Here is a 25,155-nt window from a genome sequence, read left to right on the forward strand (position 1 = left end):
CTTGTCTGAGGGAGCACTAAATTGGGGTGTTAGGGGTGTTAGAGGTGGAAGGGTTGATGAAGTTCAAAGGCATTGAATATGGCATAAGGGTATTTTGTGGTCAGCTCATGTCTTTGAGATTCATTTACAATGTATGTTTTGTGTCTTGTCATCATTTACAATGTATGTTTGCCATTATGTCCATGCCAAGAGCAGGGTCAAAAATGTCCTGAAGACTGGGCATGTTCAAGATGGCACTTCTTGCCCATGCAACCCTAATGTAGTACTCAGTGCTTGACTGGGAATCTGCGCCAACATCATAGTTCTGGTGTCTCCATGCTACCTGCAGGTTGTCCCAGAAACTGCCTGGAGCACCAAGAATAAAGGGCAGGACTCTAGAATCCCGTGATGAATGAAGGATGTTAAACTGGGGCTTCTTCATATAGCAAGTAAATTCAATACATTTCTGGCAATGGGGCATGGACAAGCCTTATAACCGGCGCTTGCCAATATGGTTGTCTGTCCATAGGATGCTAAATGTTCCCAGTCTAAAATGAAGTAGAGTCTTTTCTGTGATATGAATTCTTGTCTGAATAACGTTTAAAGGACGCAATCATAAGAGGAACATGCATCAAAACGCATTCAACTCATTTTGTTCTGTGTTCTTTGCCCACTTGCTACTATTTTTGCCCCAGACTTTTGATTCTGGCATTTTGCTTTATTTTTCTGAATTCCTACCCTGCAATTGTTCCTTGGCTCCTTTGTCCTTTCTGAGGTCCAGGTGAGTTTGGTACTTTGAGATTTCTTCAGTTTTAATCGAGATCTTAAATCAAGAACTGCACAATGTTTTTTTAACCCTTTTTGGATCTTTCCTCCTGACTGAACCATTTAGAAAAGGCTCTTGATACCTTTTACGTATTCTATTTTGTGTAGAGTGGCACCATGGCTCCTGGGAGGAGATTTCCTATTCTAGGACAATCAGGAGGGGGGCTAGACCTTTCAGCAACAAGACATTCACTCAAATAAACTGTACAAGGTTGGCCCAAGCAACCTGTTTTTCTTGCCACAGAGCAACAATAATTACAATTATTGCTCATCTTAAGACACACTTTTTTAAAGAATAATTACTAGAGAACAAATAATTCCACATTTGAAGAAGAAAAGGAAAATATTGGAATTCACAATAAATTTTAGCACCAATGATTTAAATAAGAAAACAAAGCTGCTAAATTTACAAAATTCTATTGCAGATCTGTGCTGTGTTGAACATCACAGTTTGCTCACAGTATAAGAATATCTTTAAAGTTTGTTGGATGATCAGTTCTGTATATCAGATAGTAAGACAGGTAATCATATATCAAAATCATTTCCACTTATTTATAAACAAAGCTATAGCAAATGCATTCAAACCTAGCCGACATGTTTCAACCTCAAAACTGTTCAGGGCTTTTTCAAGCCCCGGTCTTTTGCTCAATGCAGACAGGTGGTTACATACTCAGTGTTCCATATAACTAATGAATAAATGTAAACACTTTTTGATTAGTTCTTTTTGTATAATGTGTTTGCAGTTGTAGCATATTGGTGTATCAAAGACACAATTGTTAGATAATTCCTTAATTTTTTATATACATGAGTGACACAACTTAGATTTAAGACGTTTAAGGGTATATAAAATTATTAAAAACCTCTGAAAAAGCTCATTATTGGGTATTGTCCCTACCTCTTCCCAAATGCATCCCAACTATACACTTCAATAAGAAATTGAGTTACTGGTCGTGGGGGGATGTGTAACCTTACTGAAGCAGCAACCATAATCCTTGTCATGGTGAGGCACAAGCAGACCCAGATTAACCTGTGCTCAATCCTTTGGTAGCTTGGCACAGAGCAGTTAGGCTTCACTTAGAGACAACGTGTAAAGTATTTACGGAGCAGATCAAACAATAATAAAGTTGCAACACAACACAAGAAGAATCCCACACAAATAAACCTTTAGAACCGGAGGGTTACAAGTTGAAAGATTTCAGTTAAAATAATGCCAAAAAGCACAAAGGCTCAACTGTGGATAGATCCCACTGTAATTTGTATATATTTCTTGCTTAAATACTGCAAAACATTCAGGTCTCCGACAAACGCATTTTTCGGGCAGGTTTATGAAGATTTTTAAATGCTGCAAAAGGTATTAAAAATGCTAAACGTGCCCAAAGAGGATCTACTAATCCATTGTAATTTATAGCAATTTTTCCCTAAATATTTTGCAAGTGCTTAAACATGAAAATACAAAAACATTTTGACTTTTGATCCTCAGATCCATGATTCTGTCTATGGTGAGGCTTTTAGTACAATCTCTTTTTATTTCATATGCCTAAAATTAATTATTAACTAACTTTAGTAGACAAAGCGAGTCCACAGCCCAAGCATGATACACAGGAATACCAGTTATACTAAGGTTGGCACATCTGGACATTATTGTATCTTCACATTCTACAACAGACGATTAACATGCAGAATTGCCCCCTTATTTATAGCATTTATGAATTTTTGAAGGGCAGTTGAAGAGCTGGCATGTTCATAAAAACTATTAGACATAGCGTTTATGTCTACAAAGCTTTCTTAAAGCACTGTTAAGCTCGGAAAGGACATCTAAAATAAAAGGAGGAAATTCTCAAAAACCCTTTTCAGCGCCAATTTATTTCTGTGCATCCATAATTAGAACACCCATTGCTTTCTAACTGTTCATCCACCTTCTAAGCACAGCAAGAAGTGGTTTTGCAAGAACAAACTTGTCTGGGCTGTTCTAATTTGAATTCTCATATGCTCTCAAAACTGTTGCTGAAGTAAGTGTTATCATGACAGCATTTACCATGATTCATGGGGGCGAACTGAGTGCTGAGATGTGAGGCACTGTGCTCTTTTAGTTTGAAAAGGCTTCCATGAGCTAATGAGCTGATGAGCTCTGGCTGAGTCCCCTGAACCAAGTGAGTGGTACAGAGACCTGAGAAGATTTTAGGCAGCATTTCCATCACCCCCAAAAGAATGTGTTGCTCTCTACTGAAGGAGTGCCACTATTCTGAAACACATGTCTAGAGATACAGACCACTGGCTGCACCAAAAAGGATGAAATATAACGGCTCCCAGATGTAACTGTTATCATGCACTGCATTTATCATGATGCATTGGGGCAAACTGAGTGGGGGGATGTGTGGCATTGTGTGCCCACCCTTTTTTCGTTTGAAAAGGCTACCTTGAGCTAATGAGCTGATGAGCTCAGGGATCACTAGTGTAAATCAGGCAACACCATGGGGTCTCCATAGATTGTAATTAAGGGTGAATAGACCATTGTTTACAATCAATCAATCAAACAGCATTTGTATAGTGCAGCGCTAAGGGCTTCTGAGCGCTGAGGGTGCAGTGTCTCCGTCGAAAAGCCAGGTCTTGAGTTTCTTTTCAAAGTTCGCCAGTGAGGGTTCTGTTCAGAGGTGGAGAAGCATGTCATTCCAGGTCTTGGCTGTGATGAAGGAGAACCAGTGTCCCCCGCTGTGATGGATGCAGGGGGTGTGCGAAGGTGAGAGAGGCAGAGCTCAGGTGTCTTGTGGGCAGGTGAAACTTCATTCAGTGGTTGATGTATGATAGGGCTTGATAATGGAGAGCTCTGAATGCGTATCTGAGGATCCTGAACTGACATCTCTTCTGGATGGGGATCCAGTGGAGGTTTCTGAGGTGAGGGGTGATGTGAGACCATTTGGGGAGCTCCAGGATGAGTAGGGCTGCGGTGTTCTGTATGGTCTCAAGTCTTTTGAGGAGATGGGTGGAGATTCTGGCATAGAGAGCATTATCAAATCCGAAGCAGCTGGTGATGAGGGGTTGCGTGATGGTCTTCCTGGTCTTGATGAGGATCCATCTGAAGAGTCTGCAGAGCATGTGGAGGGTGTTGAAGCAAGAGGAGGCAATTGCGTTGACTTGTCGTTTCATGGTAAATTGCCTGTCGAGGATGATGTAGAGGTTGCGCTCATAATCTGTTGGTGTGAGAGTTGGTTCAAGTTCTGAGTTTGAGGCAGCTGTCTCTCGTCCATTTTTCCACGATGGTCATGGCTTTGCAGAAGTTGGTTTTGACATTGGAGGGGTCCTCGGCGAGTGAGAGGATTAGTTGAGTGTCGTCAGTGTAGGAGATTATGATGAGTCCATGGGATTTGAAGACATCTGTGAGGGGAGTCATGTAGATGTGGAACAGGGTGGGGCTGAGGGATGATACTTGGGGTTTGTCGCAAAGGATGTTCTTGGGCGGGGAGGTGAAGAGGGGCAGTTGGATGCTATGAGTGCGTCCTGAAAGAAAAGAGAGTGTTGTGGGAGAAAGTGTTGAACACAGAAGAGAGGTTGGGGAAGATCAGGGCTACAGTTTCTCCGCAATCAAGGAGAGTTATGATGGCGGCGATCAGCACGGCCTCAGTGCTGTGGTTGGCATGGAATCCTAATTGTGAGGTGTCAAGTAGGTGGTTTGGATCTAGGTATTCGGTGAGCTGCTGGTTGTTGGCTTTGCTGAGTACTTTCACTGGGTAGGGGAGCAGGGAGATCGGTTGGTAATTGTTGAGGTTGCTGGGGTCGGCAGAGGGCTTCGTTAGGAAGGTTCTGACCACTGCTTGTTTCCTTTTGTCTTGGAAGGTTGCTGTGTAGATGGAGGTATTGAGGATGCTGGTGAGTTCCGCGCTGATCGGTTGGCTCCAAGGTTGGAGAGATGGTGGAGGCAGGGGTTGTTGGATGCCCCAGAGTGGACGGACGACATGATGGCTGTAATGGTGTCAGTGGTGAACAGAGACTGGGTCATTCGGCTGGTGTTCGCTGGTTGATCATGGTTGTCGAGGCTGAGAGTGGGGGGTTTGGTGTCATAATTGTTGTAGATGGTGGTAATCTTGCTGTGGAAGTAATCTAAGAGACGGTCGGAGATTTCTTGGGAGGGGTGGATGGTGTTCCCTGTGGTTGTCGTGTTGGAGTATTCTTTGACAATTTCCTTCATGTGGTTGGCTGCAGTGTCGATGCAGGCGATGATGGCTGCTCTCTTGGCTTCCTTTATGCGCAGGTGGTAATTGCTGAGGGCTGCTTTGTGGGCGTCTCTGTCTGAGGGGTCCTTGGTGGTGAGTTGGTAACAGTTGCGCTTGGTGTTCTGAGCTAAGGGGTGTACCAGCTGTCTTGTTTCAAGGTTTTGTTGGGTTTCGCTGGTTTAAGTGGAGTGACTGTGTTAGTGCATTTGTTGATCAAGGTGAAGAAGTTCTGGGCACGCTGGTCAAGTTCTGCTGAAGTTTCAGGTTGTTTGGTGTAGAGGACTTGTGTCCATACGGTCCCAGTTACCTTAAACCATCTGTGTTGGGGGGTGCTACAGTGCTTGGTGGTGGTGTGCTGGTCGTCATTGATGGTAGAGTGAACGATGGCTTGGTTTGGACCTGGTGAATTCTGTGATGTAGGTGAATTTTATTTTGTAGCTGGAAGTAAAGATACCGTCAAGTGTGTGTGTGACTTTGTGTGAGGTTTCAGTGGTCAGTTGTTTGAGGCCAATGTTGTTGAGGTTGTTGAGGAGGATGGTAGAGTTGGGGCTCTAGGGGTCATCAATTTGGAAATTGAAGTCGCCGAGCAGGATGTAGTGGAGGGAATGTATGGCAAGGGGGGGTGATGAGGTTAGATATGGCGTCGAAGAAGGCGCTTGGGATCCAGGTGGTCTGTAGGCGGGGGTGCCTCTTGTCGCCATCTTAGCACTGATTTGTAGTTAGAAGTTGAGGTGTTTTATAAGAGGTGTTGGGTCGTCGTTGGGGATGGCGCATCGGATGGTTTCCTTGAAGATGATGGTGACGCCCCCACCGTGTTTGTTGATGTTGTCTTGGTGTATCATCTTGTAGCCGTCAGGAGTGGCTATGGCAATGTCGGGGTTTGAGAGGGTGAGCTACATTTCGGTAATAAAGGTAGTGTCCGAGGAGAGGTGGTGATGGTGTCCCAGATTTCCGTGGTGTATTTGCAGAGGGAGCAGGCATTGATCAGGGTGCATTGGAGTGGTTCAGGGCTGGCCGTGGTCATCTGAGTGGAAGTGGCGTGGGATTCATCTGGGCTGTGTCCCAGGAGAAGCAGAAGTATCAGCATGTGTAGGGTCCTTTGGTAGATTGTGGTGAGGAAGTGAAGCAGCTGGTGTTTCAGTGTCTGGGTCCAGGAGCTCCTTGGTGGTGTATTGGCTGGTGGCCGGGAGGCCAGGGGTCCTGGTGCTGGGCAAGTTCCAGGTACGGGGGGAACAGATGAACTTGCTTTTGGTGTGCCTTTGGTGCGTCTGCGGTGCGGCCACGCAGTGGCCTCCGTAAGTAGCCCTGGGAGGTGGGAGGGGCTGTCAGGGAGGCAGGAGGGCAAAGAGTGGGAATAGCAATGGGGCGGTAAAAAAACGGCAGGAAGTGGTGGGGGAGTAAGCAAAATTAAACCCAGTGAAACAAGATTAAACCAAGTAAAACAAAAATAATCCCAGTAAAATTAAACCTACTAAGCAGGGATTTAATTCAATAAATGCACACAGGTTAAAGAGTCTGAAGCCAAACCAGGCAGACCTCCTGGTAGCCGGACTGAACTGGCAGCTGTGGGGACTCGAACACAGTCCCAGTCAGCAAGGATCTAGGGGGGGAGCAGGAGAGGTACGCAGATGACCAAAAGGTCAGGGGTTATGCTGCAACATAATAATGGCTACAGCTACATTTAAAGGTGAGAAAATATTCCACAACTTTACATTCATGTTGCTCCTATCAGAAAGCTTGGGAGAGTCTATAAACATATAAAGACCAAATGGCATTAGGAATTTTACTTGTGGACTTTACTCCAGAATGAGTGTTTCCTCTGGAAGATTTTCAGTTCCTTATAAATTCTAAATGAGGACCACAGTTATTTCCTTAGAACTTAAAAGGTCTCTTTCACAAGAGCAAAACTCTAAATCTGGGGTAAAATACATGAATGAATCCTGCAATCAGTAAGGTCTAATAAATTGAGCATAAAGTTTCTAGTAGCAAGATGTGATAGCGAGATACCTGTCAGCAAAGTAAACCTCTAGGAGAAAGAGTTGTACTTGCTATTGCGTCTGGGAATTTTACTCTGTGGAAAACATAAAAAATTGGTCTGTTCTGTGTGTAATGATGATAAACGCCTAGAATCTAAATTATGAAACCACAAGGGAACCAGAGGAACTGCTTAATCAATACCTCCACATTTTATTTGAAATATACAGATAGTGATCAATGTAAATGTAATTCCTACGTAGTGTAATATATTTATTTTACACTGTGCCCATATATAATTAAAGGTGCAGTCCTATCATGCAAGGGTCTTCTAACTCATAGATGCGAGTGGGTTATTACAACATGCGTAGACCATCAATACTAAAAGAAGGCAAGAAAAGGGGGCATCTGAAAGATCCTCATATGGGCAACTGAAGAAATAAAACATCAACTCAAAATTTCTTCTGTCCAGCCCGAATTCTAATCAGTTATGAGGAATTCACACAATGCTGTGGTCCTGGAATATGTTCATGTAGGTTTTGTCTAACTCCATAATATCTTTTCAATGACAAAAATGAGTGTTGGCTAGATGCTGTTGTGCACCACTAGCAATCTGGGAGTCAATCAGACAGGATTCAATCAAACAGGATTTATAAAGCGCGGCTACACACCCACGAGGATTTCTAAGCGCTGAGAGCCTTCCTGCTATGTGAGGGTTCAGTTGAACTGCCAGGTCTTGAGTTGTTTCCTGAATTCCAGCAGAGAGGATGAGGTCCGGTGTTGAAGGGAGAGGTTGTTCCACGACTTTACAGCAAGGTAAGAGAAGGAGTGTCCTCCACTGTTGCTATGATGGATGCAGGGGGTGTGTGAGATGGAGGCGGAGCGCTGGTGTCTGGAGGGTTGGTGGAAGTTCATGCGGTGGTTGATGTATTCTGGTCCTTGAATGTGAAGGGCTTTGTAGGTGTGGATCAGCACCGTGAATTGGCATCTCTTCTGAATGGGGAGCCAGTGGAGCTTCTTGAGGTGGGGGTGATGGGGGTCTGTTTGGGGAGGTCGAGGATGAGTCTGGCTGCTGAATTCTGTATGGTCTACAGTCTCTTTAGTAGGTACGTGGTGATTACTATGTAGAATAGAGTGCGTTTCCGTAGTCCAGCTGTCTGGTGACTAGGGCTTGAGTGGATGTTCATCTGGTGCTGACGGGGAGCTGTTTGAAGGTCTTACGGAGCATGTGAAGAGTGAGGAAGCAAGCAAAAGAGACTGCGTTGGTCTGACTTTTCATGATGAGCTTGCTGTTCAGAATAATGCCAATGTGGCAGGCATGACCTGTTGGAGTGGGTGAGAGTCCACCTTTGGAAGGCCACCAGGAGTTGATCCACAGGGAGGTGTTGCTCCTGAAGAGCAGCATTTCTGTTTTATCTGTGTTGAGTTTTAGGCAGCTGTCATTCATCCAGCTGGCAATGCTCGTGATTCACCTGTGGAAGTTAGCCATTGTGGTGGAGGGGTCTTCTGATAGTGAGAGGATGACCTGGGTGATGTCTCATTGGATATGATGTTTTGTCCATGTGTTCTGATGATGTTGGCCAAGGGGGGTCATGTAGGTGTTGAACAGTGTAGGGCTGAGAGACAAGCCTAGAGAAATGCTGCAGATGATGTTCTTATGTTCCGAGTTGAAAGATTGATAAGGGTGTGGTGGGATACAGTGTTGATCGCTGCTAAGACGTCGAGGAGGTTCAGGGTCGCTGTTTCCCCCCTGAATTGTGATAACGATCAGGGCAGTTTTGGTGCCCTAACTATACCATAACTTTTGTATGGAATTGAAAATAATGTGTGAACGCGTTCCCTCAAACCCCAGTTAATGTATATTTAAAAACTTGCTGTGAGTAGAGCCCACTGTTGTATTTATACCCTCATTAGACAACATTATAAGTGCCATGTATGTCTTATTATGGTCCCTTCTTTCATTACTTGCCTCACATTTGGCACAATTTTTACTTTGTCAATTGAATGTCACACAAGCTGCACTTCATATGTTCACTGCACCAAGAGTCAAGGTGATGATAAACCAGCATTAAATGGAATCAGAACAAGGCTTATATAGATTGCATTGAAAGTATGCCTTAAAGCTGGTACTACAGGCAATGGATGAAAATGAAATGTGATGTCATTTTCATGTGGGTATTCGCATACACCCTACTCAGCACTAGCGTTCTTTATCTCGCCACCATAGTGAGGCTGCTGCTATATCAATACCCTTGATGTGTGGATACATGGAAGGTCACAGACAGGACCAGACTGGGAGTCAAAAGCAGCCCTGGCAAAATGTTCACACCAGCCCCTGCTCCCTTCCTGTCTCTTTCTTCCCTGTATCTTAGTTTCTTTCCAGTCTTTCTCTTTCCAGGGGTGGCTCCTCCGCTATAGCAGAGGATGGTTCCACCACTACCACCTATCCCCACCCACCCCCCCGCCCCACCCGTCGGCCAGTACTCTCCAAAAGTGTAAAAATAAATCAATAATAAAACGGGTTTAACACCTGTTTTATTTTCGTTTTATTTTCCTTGTGCTGAGTCTTGGGGGGCCAGTGTCACAGTGACGACAGGCACTGAAGGAAGTGGTATGTGCACTCCCTTCACTCCACGTGACAGTTTGGCCAGCCGTCTGAGTCCGGCCAGACCATCATGTGCAGTGAAAGTTCTCTCCAACCCAGCAACAATGCGGTGTTGGAGAGAGCAGGCACAGACTCCCAGTCTGTCCTGGAGTGCAAATCGAGAGCGCTCAGGCCAATCCTAAAGCTGCTCTTATGCGTGAGAACAGCTTCAGGATTGGCAGCAGGGCAGGCTGGGAGCCTGTGCCTTAGGAATGGGAGAGGAGCACGCAATTGCGACGTGATGGTGGAGGGCAGTAGGTAATTTCTTTTTTCTTTTTTATATTTATCTCCCTTGTCCCTCTTCTCCCCCCCCACCCCGCCCCGCTTCTTTTTCCCAACACGAGCAGTGACTGTCTCTTTCACAATCTCTAGCTCCCTATCTTTTTCTCGCTTTTTGCTTTTTGGCTGCTGTACCTGGTGTCATAACCCCCAGAAAGCTGGAGACAGAGCTATAGTGGTCTACCATGAAAATGTGTCCTCCAGTGTCTGTGCCCCTGCAGGGAACTCTGCCGATGAAATAAATGGCCAATCTGCTTCTACTCTCAGACTTCTTGTGGCAGGAGAATATCCTTTGCCAAGCTCTTTAATGAACATGAGCATGATGTTTTGTGCTCCACTGCAGAATATTTTCAGAACCATGTCTGTAAATATAGTACTGGATGAAAAGAGAGAAACCAGTAAGGAAATCAGGACATATTTTTAATTGAGTCCTAACCAAAACATTATTTTCCTAGAATTCTTTTATCGGTAATGCGTGTATTAAATATGATAACTAGGGCCAGATTTAGAGCAGTGAAAGGAGGAAGTCACGGGGGCGTGGCCAAGCGGTCCGACATGGCGGACGCGCTGTAACGTCGCTCCCGTAACCCACTAGCAATCCTCCATCAATCTTGCCATCTTGAGGCCACTAAACTACGCCGTGCATTTCGGAGAAGCGGCGCAGTTAAGAGACACCGGCGTTGTTGGCTGTCCCGGTCTCCGTGCTTGGGCCCGGGAGCTGGCCTGCGTGCGTCCTGCGCCCGGACGATGGACCTGTCTCCGCAAGGTGTGGGCTGGCGCGGGCTTTGGGTGCCCTGAACATAGACGTGACCGTCTGTGGCCCGGAGGCGGAGATCCTGCCGTGCTCTGTCCGCGCGCTGAGTGGACCACTGAGGATGGCCTTGGCAGCCGGACGCGCCTCTTTGTTTGTTTGTTTAAACTTTATTTCGGCTAATATAGCCATAAAAGCCAAGACAAGAAATAAATGACAACATATATATATATACATCTCCATAATTATCAGTAAAATTATTACATGCAATTGGCAAGAAATATTTGGTTATCTCCATGAATGAGCAATACCGCTTATAAAAATATAAATAACAATTTTAAATTAATTAAAAGCCAGAACTAAAAACAGTTAGGACTGAAGAGGACAGTGCATCATGTTTCTATACAAGGGGGAAGAAAAGAAAGGACTCCCATCCGTAAATTACAGTTTGTGACCAAGTCGTTTCCTAATAAGATACACATTAAATAAAAATCTACTAGTACCAAACACCACAAGTTGTGAAGTATTAGACTTGATTAAGCGCTCTGCTTCTTTGTAGGATCTAGCCCCCACGTATTTACATAGGGGTTTGATCCAACGAACCCTCGGTTTCTTATATGTCGGGCAAAAGAAGAGTAAATGAGCAACATCTTCCTTAGCCCCTAAAGAGCAAAGAGTGCACAAATCAGAACCTTTCCCCCCCCCCCAACTACACGTGTGTGTACTAATCTGTAGGACCCCGTACCTAAATTGCAAATATAGTGTTTTTGCTAGTGGTGGGCCAATCTCATCCATGAAATGTTCAAAGTTAGGTATGTCTTTTATATTCAGAAAAGTCTGGGTCAATATGCCAATTGTAGAACTATGCATTAACTCACCGTTGACATAGGACCAGAAGGTATCCTTTACAAGTTTTCTAGAAGACCGTGTCATGTTTTGGGGAACCTCCCATAGATGGGAAAGCCCTAATCTCTCATACCACTTAGATACATACTTTAACCATGGGGTTTTCATATGGCCGTCAATTTGGATTTTTTCAGTCAATCCACTCTTATAGTCGCTCAACTCCGGGGTTATCGATAACCTAACCCAGTACAGCAGTGGTCTTAGTGTAGCTTGATACTCTGTTCTTTTAAGGTTAATATCAAGAAATACAGGGACTAGAGGGGTTCTAGTCGGTATTTTGAGCAGCCGCCGTACAAAATGGTTTTCCACCTTTCCAAAGTTACTTTTACAACAGTAGCCCCAAACCTCGGCACCATAAAGAGCGGCCGATTGTGCCTTCGCTTTAAATACCTCAAGTGCCGGTGAAATTGCTTTAGAATAACTAGCGCCGTGCACTTTTAAAATAGGCATTGAGTTTTGTTTGAGTAATAAGGTGCTTTTGTCCATCTGCCCTTTCCAGGTCTGGTTGTTATCCAACATTAATCCTAAATAGTTAAAACTCCCTACCTGTTCCAGTTTTTGGTTCTCTAAGAACAGATTTTTCCTAAGGGATTTCTTAGGGTTTATGGACATATATTTGGTTTTGGTGGGATTTATTTCTAACCCCTTCCCTACACAATACTTCTGGAAGGTGTCAACTAAGTTTTGTAAGACTCTCGGTGTCTGAGAAATAAGGATGGTAGCGTCAGCAAATAATAATGCCGTGATCAACTCACCGCCTAGCTTCGGGGAGTCATGCACACAATTCCTTAAATAGCTCGGAATATCGTTAACATATAACGAGAAGAGTGTAGGTGCTAACACGCAACCTTGGCGCACACCGCGGTCCACAGTTATGGCCCTTGAGATTTCGCCATCCTTCCCCCATCTAATTTTTGCATAGTTCTCTGTGTGTAGCTTGATAAGTTCTTTAAGTAACTCGCCTGGGACCGCCATGTTCCTTAGTGTAATCCACAGCAAATTGCGCGGGACAAGGTCGAAGGCGGCCCTTAGATCCACAAACGCCACAGAGACTACCCTTCCGTATATTTATATACTTCCAACAAATACACATAAACCTAAACACCTGATCGACCGTACTGATTTTTGATCTAAAACCAGCTTGGTTTTTGGTTAGTATCTTAGTCAATCCAGTCTAAAAGCCTATTTAAAATATGTCTGGCAAAAATCTTTTGTAAAATATCTATTAAACTTATTGGGCGGTGATTACTTGGGTCATAGCGATCTCCTTTTTTAAAAATTGTTATAATTTCTGCCCCTTTCCATGAATCGGGGATCGGTGTACCTGCCACAATCGAATTACTCAGAAAATGTATATATGGCCCCCACACTTCCACATCATGTTTTAGTAAATCGCTGGGAATTTTATCAAGGCCTGGTGCTTTACCCATTTTAACAGCTTGTAATGCCTGGATAGTTTCTTCTAGGCTGAAGTGTAATAGAGCAGTACTCATTTCTAAATTTATCTCTTGGTCCCCGAAGGGCAAACTCTCCTTATTATTGGCGTAAAGCTTAGTAAAGTGATCACACCATGTATTTTCGTCAAAGAAAATATCCTTTGGCGATCTCCCCTTCTTATTTCCCTTGGCGATTAAATTCCAGAACATACTCTGGTCGCGTAACTTGGCTGCACTCAAGAGGTCCTCCCATATACTTTCATCCCATGCTTTTTTTGCTTGTGCCATGGTATTATTATAAGCCTGTCTACCATTTTTTATGTCCAGTCGATTCCCGGATTTTACTGCCTGGATCAACCTTGACTTTGCTATACGACAATCTTTGTTATTTCATGGATTCACTGACTCAAGATGGTTCATTTTCCTATTTCCATCTTTTTTATATATTTTACTCAATAGGGGAGTTAATGCATCTACCACCTTGTAGTGTAATTTAAGAACACCCTGTGTACCCACTAAGGGCAACCGGGATGTTCCAACAATTTCAGTAAATGCATTATAGATATTTATCAGCGTCTTTTCTGTTCCCAGAATATATGGCCATCTTAGAGCTCGCCTATTGTTAGTTATCTGTAACTCCCCAACCGAATTATTTAATAAGGGCTCTCCATCAGGTCTAGTAATGAAAGGTTGGGAGTCTAGCCATAGTTGGAGTGGGAAATGGTCACTCTCCGTTCTGTGGTCTAATTTAATATCAGTTAACAAATCCCATATGTTCCGGGTAACCATTACAAAATCTATGTGAGACCTACAGTTTCCATTAAAATAAGTTGGGGCTGCTGGTCTATCAGATTGAAAGCGGCCATTACATGCCCTTAGGTCATGCGCCATAGTCAACTGTAAGATCTGTATGGCGGCTATTGTACTTTTAACTGATCCTACTGATTCTAAGGGCAAGATGTCGTTGGCAGCATCTTGCTCATCAAATAATGTTTCCAGGCCCAGGACAGGTTCATATTTACAATTAAAATCCCCGCCAATTAACACCTTTACATTTTGTCCTAATGTGTCGAAAAAAAGGAATCCAAGAGTTCTACCACCTTTGATTCCTTATTAGATGGGTACGGTCTATTGTATATATTAATTAAGTATATGGCTTCTTTTCCTCTTGTAACAATTTTGAGGCCTAATAGATCTGGGGAGGGGATGGATAACTGGATAACATCTATTTCCAAGGTAACTTTAACCCAGATAACCAACCCCCCTGATGCTCTACCTCTGGTCGATGGTGTTGCGTTGGTGCTAAATGTTTTATACCCTAACCTATGGGGAGTTTCTACCATCCAAGTTTCCTGTAAGAGTATGATATCGTAGTTCTCAATATAAGAACACCATACCACATCCTTTAAGTTTCTAGATAACCCAGCTATATTCCAGGATATCAATCTGGTACTTGAATTTTCTTCTACACAAGGTAAAACTGTTCCTGTTAATGTATTGTCTCTATCTATGTGATCCTCCAATGTGGCTAGAGAATTTGCCTCTTCAACTAGGTTGTCATCTTTGTTGTTTTCCTTACCCTCCATGGCCACTATAAGGCACTTATCAGGCATGCCCAATCTGACTACCTCACTCAACAGAGGATAAGTAGATTCGTCGCTTATTGCCAACTCATCTGACTGTACATCTATGGGACTCAGTGTTACTAAGAGTTTGGAATCTAAGTATTCTATGCTCTGGTTATGCCCCCACATCTGGGTATCTGCTAGTAGTTCTGTAGTATATTTCCCAGCCTGTGGAAGTCAATCATTTTGATCCAATGAGCTCAATGCCGTAAATCTATTTTCAATTGGGATATGAAAAATTGTACTTCCACTATTAGTCAAGGGCCTGCGTTTGTTGGAAAGTTGTGGTGCCCTAGCTAAGTGTCTATAAAAATAACTCAAGGGGTGCACACCCACATCAGTCTCCCCCACAACCAGAGATGCTGCTCTAAGTAGGACGGTTGCGACATGTTGGGGGTGTCTAAAATTAATAATTACACAGTCCCCCTTACATGTTTTCCTTGTATTGCCGATCCAAGGGACCCGTCTAGTAGACAGTATTTGATCGGAAAAGTTTGGGGGGAATCCACAATTTTTATTTAGCAAAGCAACTGATTTCCGTTTGAGTGAATCATGAGGTTCCTCTCGGAAATTAGGTGCTACAGGGTCTAGAGGTGGAACATTTGCGAGAACAATGATGTAAGGTTCACAGTCTGGCGGGAGGTTAATATGTTTTGGTTTGTTCGCAAGGGTAGTGAACCTCACACTACTAGATGGGGCTGCTTTAATCTGAGTAGAACTACCAACTATTTGTGATAACTCCCGAGGTTTAGGGGAACTTACCCCCTCTATTCCAGCCGACTGAGCAGGATGACCAGATTGTACCGATAACTCTGGTGGTTTTATAATCTGTTCCTTACTCAACTTCGCTAAAAGACCACCCAACCTAGATACCTCCATAGATAACAGATCAATTTTTTCCACAAGCGGTTTAGTCATAAGATCTAATTTTGCCTCAAATAACTTGGCAATGTGACCCAGGAGAGCACAATTCGCATCATCCTTAATAATCTCATTATGAACCACAGTGCTTTTATGACCTTGTTCCAACATTGGTTTAGGGTGTGCACACCCCCGCTTAGTTTGAGTTTTTCTACATTTTCTAACAGCTCCCTTAGGGGGAGAGTGAAGTAATACAGACTCACTAGGGGACTCCACAGGGACTTGGGTTAATACATCGTGATCTAAAGGTAAAATGACTGAATTCTCTAAAGGAGGAGCTTCAATACTAGGAGAATCTGCCATATTAGGACCACTACCGACGTCTATAGGTGAGAACAGGGTTTCTGTGATGGACTCCTTTCCTAGGGATTTTCTTCTTTCATTATTAATCTTGCTCACCATTTTGACCAGGTAGTTATCCATAGTAGATTTAATTTTGGCCATTTAAAACCACAAGTCACGTGTTTATCAATCACAAAAAACTGCTAGGGGTGGCCAATAATACTAGCTAATAACAGCGGCCCTTACAGAGCTAATATAACACACAATAGTATTTATAGATTACCAATTTCACATATACTCCCAATAGGATAAACAAACAATATCACAATCTGACAAGAGTATACAACCTAGATACGTAATAGCACAACTAGATTGAACCCAAAGTGTGTCTTATACAATCATAGTACGACTACTTGCAGCAGGGATTGTCTCATCACGGCTTAGGGGGGTGGCCTGACCCGACCTCTTCCGGCCCCCTAACGGCCACACAATGGCCAGCCCTTTGCCCGGGCTTAGCCCGGCTGCGCCCGCGCACGTCCCGCGACGCGGAGGGAGCCTCTCTTCTTTAAGCGCCTCCGGGAGCGCTGGCGGCGGAAGACAGGAAGTGTCGCTGTGCGCCCTGGGAGCTGTAGTCTCCCCCAACAGCGGCCAACGGTGTCAGTGGCAGCAGGGGAGACCCACAGCGTCGCCGGCCCAGGGAAAAAGTGCTCAGCCAGGTAGGTGTAGAGTAGTAGACCTCCCGTCCGCTACACTCAATCAGAGAAAATGCCCCCGCTCCACCGAGGGAGCCTCTCTTCTTTAAGCACCTCCGGGCGCGCTGGCGGCGGAAGACAGGAAGTGTTGCTGTGCGCCCTGGGAGCTGTAGTCTCCCCCAACAGCGGCCAACGGTGTCAGTGGCAGCAGGGGAGACCCACAGCGTCGGCGGCCCAGGGAAAAAGTGCTCAGCCAGGTAGGTGTAGAGTAGTAGACCTCCCGTCCGCTACACTCAATCAGAGAAAATGCCCCCCTCTGGCATTACCGCTGCCCGGCTGATCCCGAGGTGTGCCGGTGCGACGTCGGCGGTCGGATCGGACCACAAATCAGCTGCCTCACTTTCCATCTCTGGGTGCAGATTCCAGAATCGCGGACTTGCCTTGGGCGGCCGAGCCCATCGCGGGAAGTGCTGCGGTGGGCCTGGGTATCCGGGCCCCCCCCCTCCCGCCTCCTCTCTTCTTGCCTGCAGTGGGGCCCTGAGCATACGACCTGCCGCTTCCTGGCTCACCTGCCTTGCGCTAACCGTTTGCCACCCTGTAGGCCCCGGCTGGACTACGGACTTTTCAACAGCAGTGCTCAGGGGCTGTCTTGACTGTGCCCCCTGTGAGTCATTACTCCAGTGGTGACTTGGTGTGGAGCTTGTGCGCGGTCTGGGGCCTGCACTTCTCTGGTGGGGCTCTGGTGAGTATTCTGGTCCCCCGTGCATCCTCTGCTGCTGTCTCTTTCTGCTGGGGGACCGGGTGCCAGTCCTGGTGCCAGTTGGTGTGCTGACTCTGGGGACTCCTAGCCTATGCATTGTCTTGCCCGTCTGGGGCCAGAGGACACCACCGCCCTGCTCTTTGCTGTGTGCCCCATGGACTTCCTTACCTGCTTGGACGGAGGTGGATCTGGCTTGGAGTCTGCTGCACGGTGCAGGGCTGGGGACACCCGCTAGGGGGCGTGGGGGCTCACCACCTACGGAGGCGGCCGGGCTAGCTCCTGGTGGGGTTTGTGGGTGTCGGGTCCCCCCTGGTTGCTGCTCCCGGCCGCAATGGGGTATTCTCCTGCCCTTCGAGTTGAGGTCTGAAGACCTACTGGCACACTACCTGTTCTGGACTTGCATGCTTAATTATCTCCCCCCCACCTGCTTCATGATGGCTAAGGATAAGCCTACCGGAGCCACATCCAAGCCGTCAACCATAGACAAATACACGGGGGCTGCTGCCGGGTCCTGAGACGGACGCAGCGCCTATCCCTGACAATGCTGCACTCTTGGCTGCTATTACACAGTCGAGAGATGCCTTGGAGGCCAAATTGATGCGGTGGGGTCCGATGTCATGCTCCTTCGCCAACCTATGCAATGCGGTCCAACAAATTAAAGAAACAGAAACACGGATCTCCGCGATGAAGGATACCGTGACCACCCTTCAAAAGAAGGTATCGAACCTGGAGTCTTTGATGTGCGGCCTGGCAGCTAGAGTGGAGGACGCGGAGGACTGAGCTCGACGAAACAACATCCACTTTGTGGGCTTTCCGGAGGGCTGTGAAACCAATGATGCCGCGGCCTTCCTAACTAAATGGCTTATGGAGTGGCTCGCGGTTGACACCCTTTGTTCTTGTTTCATCGTCGAACGGGCGCATCGTGTGTTGCAGCAGAAGCCGCGCCCGGGGGCACGTCCCGTCCGCTGATCACCTGCTTTCTTGATTACAGAAACAGGGATATGATTATCCAACAGGCTCAGCTCAAAGGAGCCCATACATACGCCTCCCAGCCCATCATGATCCGAGGACCGTCGGACGAGGTGCTCACAGACCCGGCCTACATCGCGACCAGCTTTGCTGAGTATTATACGAATCTTTAGGCCCCACTGTAGACCCTTCCAGCGGCCACCGTCAACCGCTTCTCGGTTGACTTGCCCCAGCAGTCCCTGCCAGACTCAGTGCGCGATGACTTAGATGCTCCAATCACCGCAGAAGAAGTCCAAAGTGCCCTCGCAGATATGCGCTCAGGTAAGGCACCGGGTACCAATGGTTTTCCGTGTGAGTTTTATAAGAAATACTCATTCCAGCTCTCGGTGCACAATTTGGCTGCTCTACAAGCTGCCGCAGAGGACGGCCATCTCCCGGCTGACTGGCGCCATGCTGAGGTAGTAGTCTTCCCTAAGCCGGGCAGGCCCCCAGACCTGCACGCGTTGTATGGACCTATTTCTTTACTCAATATCAAAGCCAAATTCGTGGCCCAAATTATTGACATATCACTACACTGGTCCATTCTGACCAAGCAGGTTTTATGCCCGACCATGCCACCAGTCACAATATGCGTTGTGCACATAATGCGATTGCCTCCGTCGACCGACTGCATGAACCTGCTGCGCTCCTTCTCGCAGATATGGGTAAGGCAGTCGACTCCCCTAGCTGCACCTATCTGTTCGTGCTGCAGATCGGAACATATAAATTCTCCCTACTTCCACGGACAGAGTAATTTCACAGTCATGCGCACATGCACTCATCATACGCTAGGGCCCATCACACTAACATTCATTCTATTACTCTATCCACACTGAATATATAGGAGAAACCAGACAATGCGACGCGCAACTTCAATTGTTACACGCTTTTCCCCGCATACCTACAGGTCCAACAATCCCGTCTTTCCCGAGAGCAGCACTCACTTCCCTCTGCCCCACTACGGAACCGTCACCAGCTCCCTACGTTCCAGAAGCCGTACACACTACATAGAACTCAATACGACGACTTCAACATATAGTATTAGTACATATACCAACATCAATCAATGAATCAATGAATCAAAAAGCCTATGTACAAGCAATCTATCAGATCAAGACAATAATCAAACCATCATACTGCTACCAGGAAACTGCTGCAGATCGGAACATATAAATTCTCCCTACTTCCACGGACAGAGTAATTTCACAGTCATGCGCACATGCACTCATCATACGCTACGGCCCATCACACTAACATTCATTCTATTACTCTATCCACACTGAATATATAGGAGAAACCTAAACAATCTGCGTCTAAAACGAGGTCAATGCAACCTAAAGAAATTGTCCTGAGTCATGATTTTAAACATAGGAAATACATTTGAAACTCAATAAATGACAAGGAAATAACCACCCGACACTGGAATTCAAACAAAGGTTATCTTTTATCTGAATTAGTTCACAGGGAAAATCAATCAATAGCGAAATCATTATTCTCATAATTACCTATTCTAGCCAAGTGTCATTTGGGTCAGGACAGGTCTCTCAGTAAAAGTCTCCCGAGTCGCCGTCCTCTCAATCAGCGTCGATCCTCTCGAGCATAGGTTCAAGAAGAAGTGGCCTTAGACCCTCTCTAGTCTAACATATTAATAGTGAAAATAACAAATTAAAAGTAACAAACAAACTCTAAACGTCCGTTGAGCCGCTGAGCAGAGCAAGCAGGAAAGGATGTTGACTTGCAACATTTAGAAAATCTCCGCTCTCGAAAATCACAAAAATAAAAACACGGAAGAAGGAAGCTCAAGCTGAAAAAATGAAACATCCATGAATGCTCTTCCTCGGAACCATAGTGAAGCCACCGCAAGTTTATCAGAGTTCATTGTGGCTTTATTCTTCTCCAAGGGCAATTGGCAGCATGCCTGGAGCTGCTGTCCTCACGGAAACTTTTAATACAGACAGAGGCCGAAGTCAGGTGGTTTCTAACCATATTCAGCGAGGCCTCTCTTCATTTTTCGGCAACTCAAATGCAGGCTGTAAATATCGGCCATCTTGGATTAGGCCAAAACGGACCATCTTAATTAAGAAATACAAAACAACGTTACTACATCGTAATGATTAAACAGTGTTAATTCCCACTAATACCCTTATGTGTATGTAATTATCTAGCCGTCTGCGACATATAAAAGCATTAAAGCACGTTATTAAAAAGCGCAATCACGAAACAAATAGCACTGTAGCCACACATATTTAATTAATTCGCTCACTGACTTAGTTCACGTATTAATAAAGCAACATATATGCATTCCCGCGTGTAATTCTTTCATTAGTAATGTTGGTTAGTCAGAAACTTTGAACAAGATTAATATTTAACAATTAATTTATCAGTAATTTAAATTATGACATATAAACATAAACTGGAGTTTAAATCTCAATAAATTTTCAATAGAAAACTCTGCTCCAGCAATCCCCCCTTTGGTGATATATATCACCACAAAAAACCAACCCAAAAAAAAAAATGTTGTCCCCATTTTTAGGAGAAATTGAAATGTCTTTTTTACGACACTACACACCAGACTCTCTTTCATCATCCCTCTTCGACTCCAAGTAAACACTCTCCCTCAATTCTTCTAATTCTATTTCTTGCGGGTCTCTCCTTGACCTCTTTTGTTTCTTTTCAGTATTTCCTCTAATTATTCTCTTTTTCCCTCCCCTGTTTTTACAACACAAACACCCTAATCTAAGCATTAATAAAGCAACAATTACACATGTCAAAGGAAATAATATTTTACCAATAATGGTACTACCTATCTTAGCAATAAAACTCTTAACAGCAAGTAGCTTATTAGCCATTTTAGTCCAGATACTTTCAGCTTTCAGTGGTACTAATTCTTCATGCAAATCAGTAATATTTTTGATATAGATCTTCAGATCTCTGCTTTCGTCAGGAATGTAAGTGCAACAATGTTGAACTTTCAGCATTCCACAGACTCCACCCTCCTTGGCCAATAGAATATCAAGGGCAAGTCGATTTTGCATAGACATGGCACGTACGGCAATCATCTCCGTATTTACCAAAAGAAACCCTCCAGCGGTACTTGTCGATAAGCGATCCACCACTGTTGACAGTTTCCGAATTCCATATGCATTTAATGAAATTCCCACTGCTGGAATTAAAGCTCCAAAGATATCACCTACAATTTCTGACCAAGTTTCTCTCTTAAAGCGTGTTAGTAAATTAATGTGTTCTACATCTTCTATCTTATCTATATGAAAAATCTTTGGAAAGACCAGGCCAACATAACACGTGCCATACCAATGGTCAGGCAACCTGTAATAAGCCTTATTCCCACAAATATAATACACTCCCGGGAAAACTGGATCTTCTCCACCTTTAAAACCCCATCCTGTTGCAATAAAGTATGTATCATGACACTCACTAGTCCCAACAAAGTAATTATCATATTGGGATTTCCTTCTGGTAATGCATAATTTACCCTTCTGTGGTGCATCTAAAGCCAAAGTTGGACTGTCCCCATTCCTCAACTCCTTTCCCATCTCAATATCCCATATTGTCTCACTCACTTTATATTTCCCTGCCTTTTCATGCATGCTCACTCTCCTTTTCTCTACCATGTCCAGAAAAGCCTTTTCTTCTTCTTTCAAACTGCAAGTTAAATTGTTTCTAAAAATGTAATCTAATGTTAATTCTTCTGTTTCAATAAAAATCTCACCAAAAATGTTAGCTTCTTTAGCTGGATTCAGCTTTCTATTCATAGGTAATTGTCCAAAAATGTTATCTCTGTTAGGCATCTCATAATCTATTTTCCCTAACAAATAAAAAACACTACTTAGCACACTACATGAAATCCCATACGTGGCTGGTAGATGGTGATAAGTAACACCCTCTGAAACGGATGCAGGCAATTGCATACAAACGTAGCAATCCCTTACTTCCATTGTCTTTACATATTCATACAACAACTTCGAAAAAACATTGCTAGAAAAATCATTAATCGACCTATCTTTATGTATGTAAATGTTACTACTTCTAGTTGGCACTACTTTCTGTGAACTCTTCTCTATGTTAGTCACATTCTCAGTGTGTATTCCAAAAGTGTCTATTGTAACCCTAAAGGTAACTAATAAAACAAGTACACCCCATAACAGCATTAATAATCCTGTACAGCAGCAGCACATTCTACCCCATCTTTTCAAGAAGGCACATCTACTTTGATTATTTTCTGTGTTAGCCATTTTACTACTTTGGCAGTGTCTTTTGACTTAGCCTCTTCTACTCCACCACTAAAACACTAGAACACTAGATTATTTCAAACAGCTAATTTTGATTTTCTTCTTTTCACTTTTCTCCAAGTGACTCCTTCCGTTCAATCAATTTGGATTTTCATCACTTTTTACTTCTTCTTCAGCAACATCAAATTGTATCAGATCTTCAACATCCTGAGCATCTGACTCTTCTCCAATGTCAGTCAAGATAACCTTCAGGACTCCGACAGTTTTCTCCTCCTCAACCACTTCTCGTACGGTCCCCTCTGGATTTCCTTGACTCTCTGCCTCTTCACCTTCAGACAGTGCCACATACGTCCATTCCGGTGACCTATACTTCTGGTTAGGTTTTCTGATTCTCTTGATCTCCTCTGGTTCTTTTGAAACCTTTTGTTTATCACCCTTTGCTTGATTCTGACTCGACACCTCGTTCACCTGTTCAGCTTTCGATGAACTTGAACTTGCACTTGCTCGTGTCAGTCTGTACCTTAGCCTCTTTATCCTGTTAGGCCAAAGATCACCTCTTACACTCCTTTTCGGTCTCACTTCTTTATTATTTCTCTCTCCGATCCAAGTTCTCTTTCTCAGAACTCGACCCTCTGATTTCTCATTCTCACTTTCATCTGATTCTGTTTCATTTGCCTCTGGTTCTTCAATAACTCTTTTGCTCCACAGACTTCTTTCCCACCGATTGAGATTTTCCTGTTACTGTCCCTCCTCGGGTCTCCGACACGCAATCTTCTTGCTGTCTACTTGTCCCTTCACCTAGCTTATCAGGAATGTTCCCTACACCTCCTCGGGGGTCTTCCGCAATCTGTCCCTCTCTATCTCCTTCTGACCCTACTTCTTCAGAAACAATCTCAGGTGGATCTTCAACCTCTTCATCTGATTCAGGTGTAGTCTCTGTGGAATTGCTCTTTCCTCCTCTTTCCTCTCCACTGCTTGTTGGAACTTCAGGCACTCTTACAGAATCCGATCTCTCCCCTGAGTCTCTCAATGTTTCTCTTGAAGTCTCTCTTGGAAAGAAAAAAGAATCACCTGACTCTGATTCTCTTTCTCCTTCTCCCCTTTCAGGATTCTTTTTTCTTCTCACTGGTTCAGTCTCCGCATCATCACTGGAATCTGATTCTTCAAAATACTCTTTACCAGTCCCATCCTTTGGATTCGGAACTCTTAGAGTATGACTTGCATGAACCCAGTTTTTCACACCAGCACACTTTACTGCAGTTGTCGTAGTCAGAATAACTTGTCTTGGCCTTCCCCACCTTGGAACCAAGCAATTTCTTCTTCTGTGCACCTTAATCCTCACCCAGTCCCCTGGACTCAGATCATGGGCTTGCTTCTTCTCAAGTGTGGTGGCGTCTTCTCCAACCTGGTAAAACACAGAATGAACTGCGTCAGCCAGGCCTTTACAGTAATCCAAAATCATGTCATCAGTTATTGTCATCAACTTGTTGACAGGCACGAAAGCATGTCTCATTGCACGTCCCATTAATATTTCATGTGGACTCAACCCTGTGGTTCTATCTGGAGTAGACCTAATAGTCATTAGCACTAGAGGCAAGACATCAGGCCATTTCATTCCAGTGGCTAAACACATCTTACCAATTCGGTTTTTGATTGTGCCATTCATCTGTTCAACAACACCAGAAGCCTCTGGTCTATATGCACAATGTAGCTTCTGCTGTATGCTCAATGCTTCACAAATTAAACCCATGAGCTCATTGTAGAAGTGTCCACCTCTGTCTGACTCAATTGTCACTGGGAACCCGTACCTAGGAATCAACTCTCTTAACAGTAACTTTGCCACTGTTATTCCATCATTCCTCCTAGTCGGATAGGCCTCCACCCATCTTGAGAACAAACAGACTACCACTAGAACATACCTCAATTTATTCACTTGGGGCATTTCAATGAAATCTATTTGCATTCTGGTAAAAGGACCTCCTTCTCTGCCTATTGTTCCTAGGCTCACCACTGTCTTTTTTCCTGTATTGAACTGTTGACAAATCAAACATCTTTGACAGATGCTCTCTGCAATCAGCCTGAACTTTGCATTGTACCAGGTTTGTTTAAAGGACCTAATCATAGCGTCCCTTCCCAGATGTCCCTGGCCATGATACATTCTTGCCATTGTTGATAGCATTGAATTAGGCATGACTGGTCTTCCATCTCTATAGATCCAAACATGATCTGTCTCTCTTGGGGCACAACCTGCCTTGATCCAATCTCTCATTTCCTCATCTCCTGCTTCATCCTGCAACTGCTTCACTTCATCCCACGTTTCCAGGACATTAGTAAACATCACAGAACAAAAAGACACCTCCCTTTCTCGTCCCCGATTAATCGAATGATTGTTCTTTGCACAATACTGTGCTATGTCATTTGCAAAACGATTTCCAAGAGTAACAAAATCATCTCCTTGTCCATGAGCAGCACATTTTACAACCGCTAATTCTTTAGGCAGCTGTATCGCCTCAAGCAACTTCCCAATCACTTCAGCATTCTTTATGGGAGTTCCACTCGACGTCAAGAAACCACTCTGTAGCCAAAGTTGGCCAAAATCATGAACCACTCCAAAT

At 44.5% G+C, this 25,155-nt stretch overlaps 1 protein-coding gene across 2 annotated transcripts in view; it reads left to right on the forward strand.

Annotated features, from left to right (window-relative positions):
• MMEL1 (membrane metalloendopeptidase like 1) overlaps positions 1-25,155 on the forward strand; it is an 827,783-nt gene that overhangs the window by 589,961 nt on the left and 212,667 nt on the right. The window lies entirely within an intron of this gene.

The sequence above is a fragment of the Triturus cristatus genome, chromosome 1_2 (genome assembly GCF_964204655.1).
Source record: "Triturus cristatus chromosome 1_2, aTriCri1.1, whole genome shotgun sequence".
NCBI lineage: Eukaryota > Metazoa > Chordata > Amphibia > Caudata > Salamandridae > Triturus > Triturus cristatus.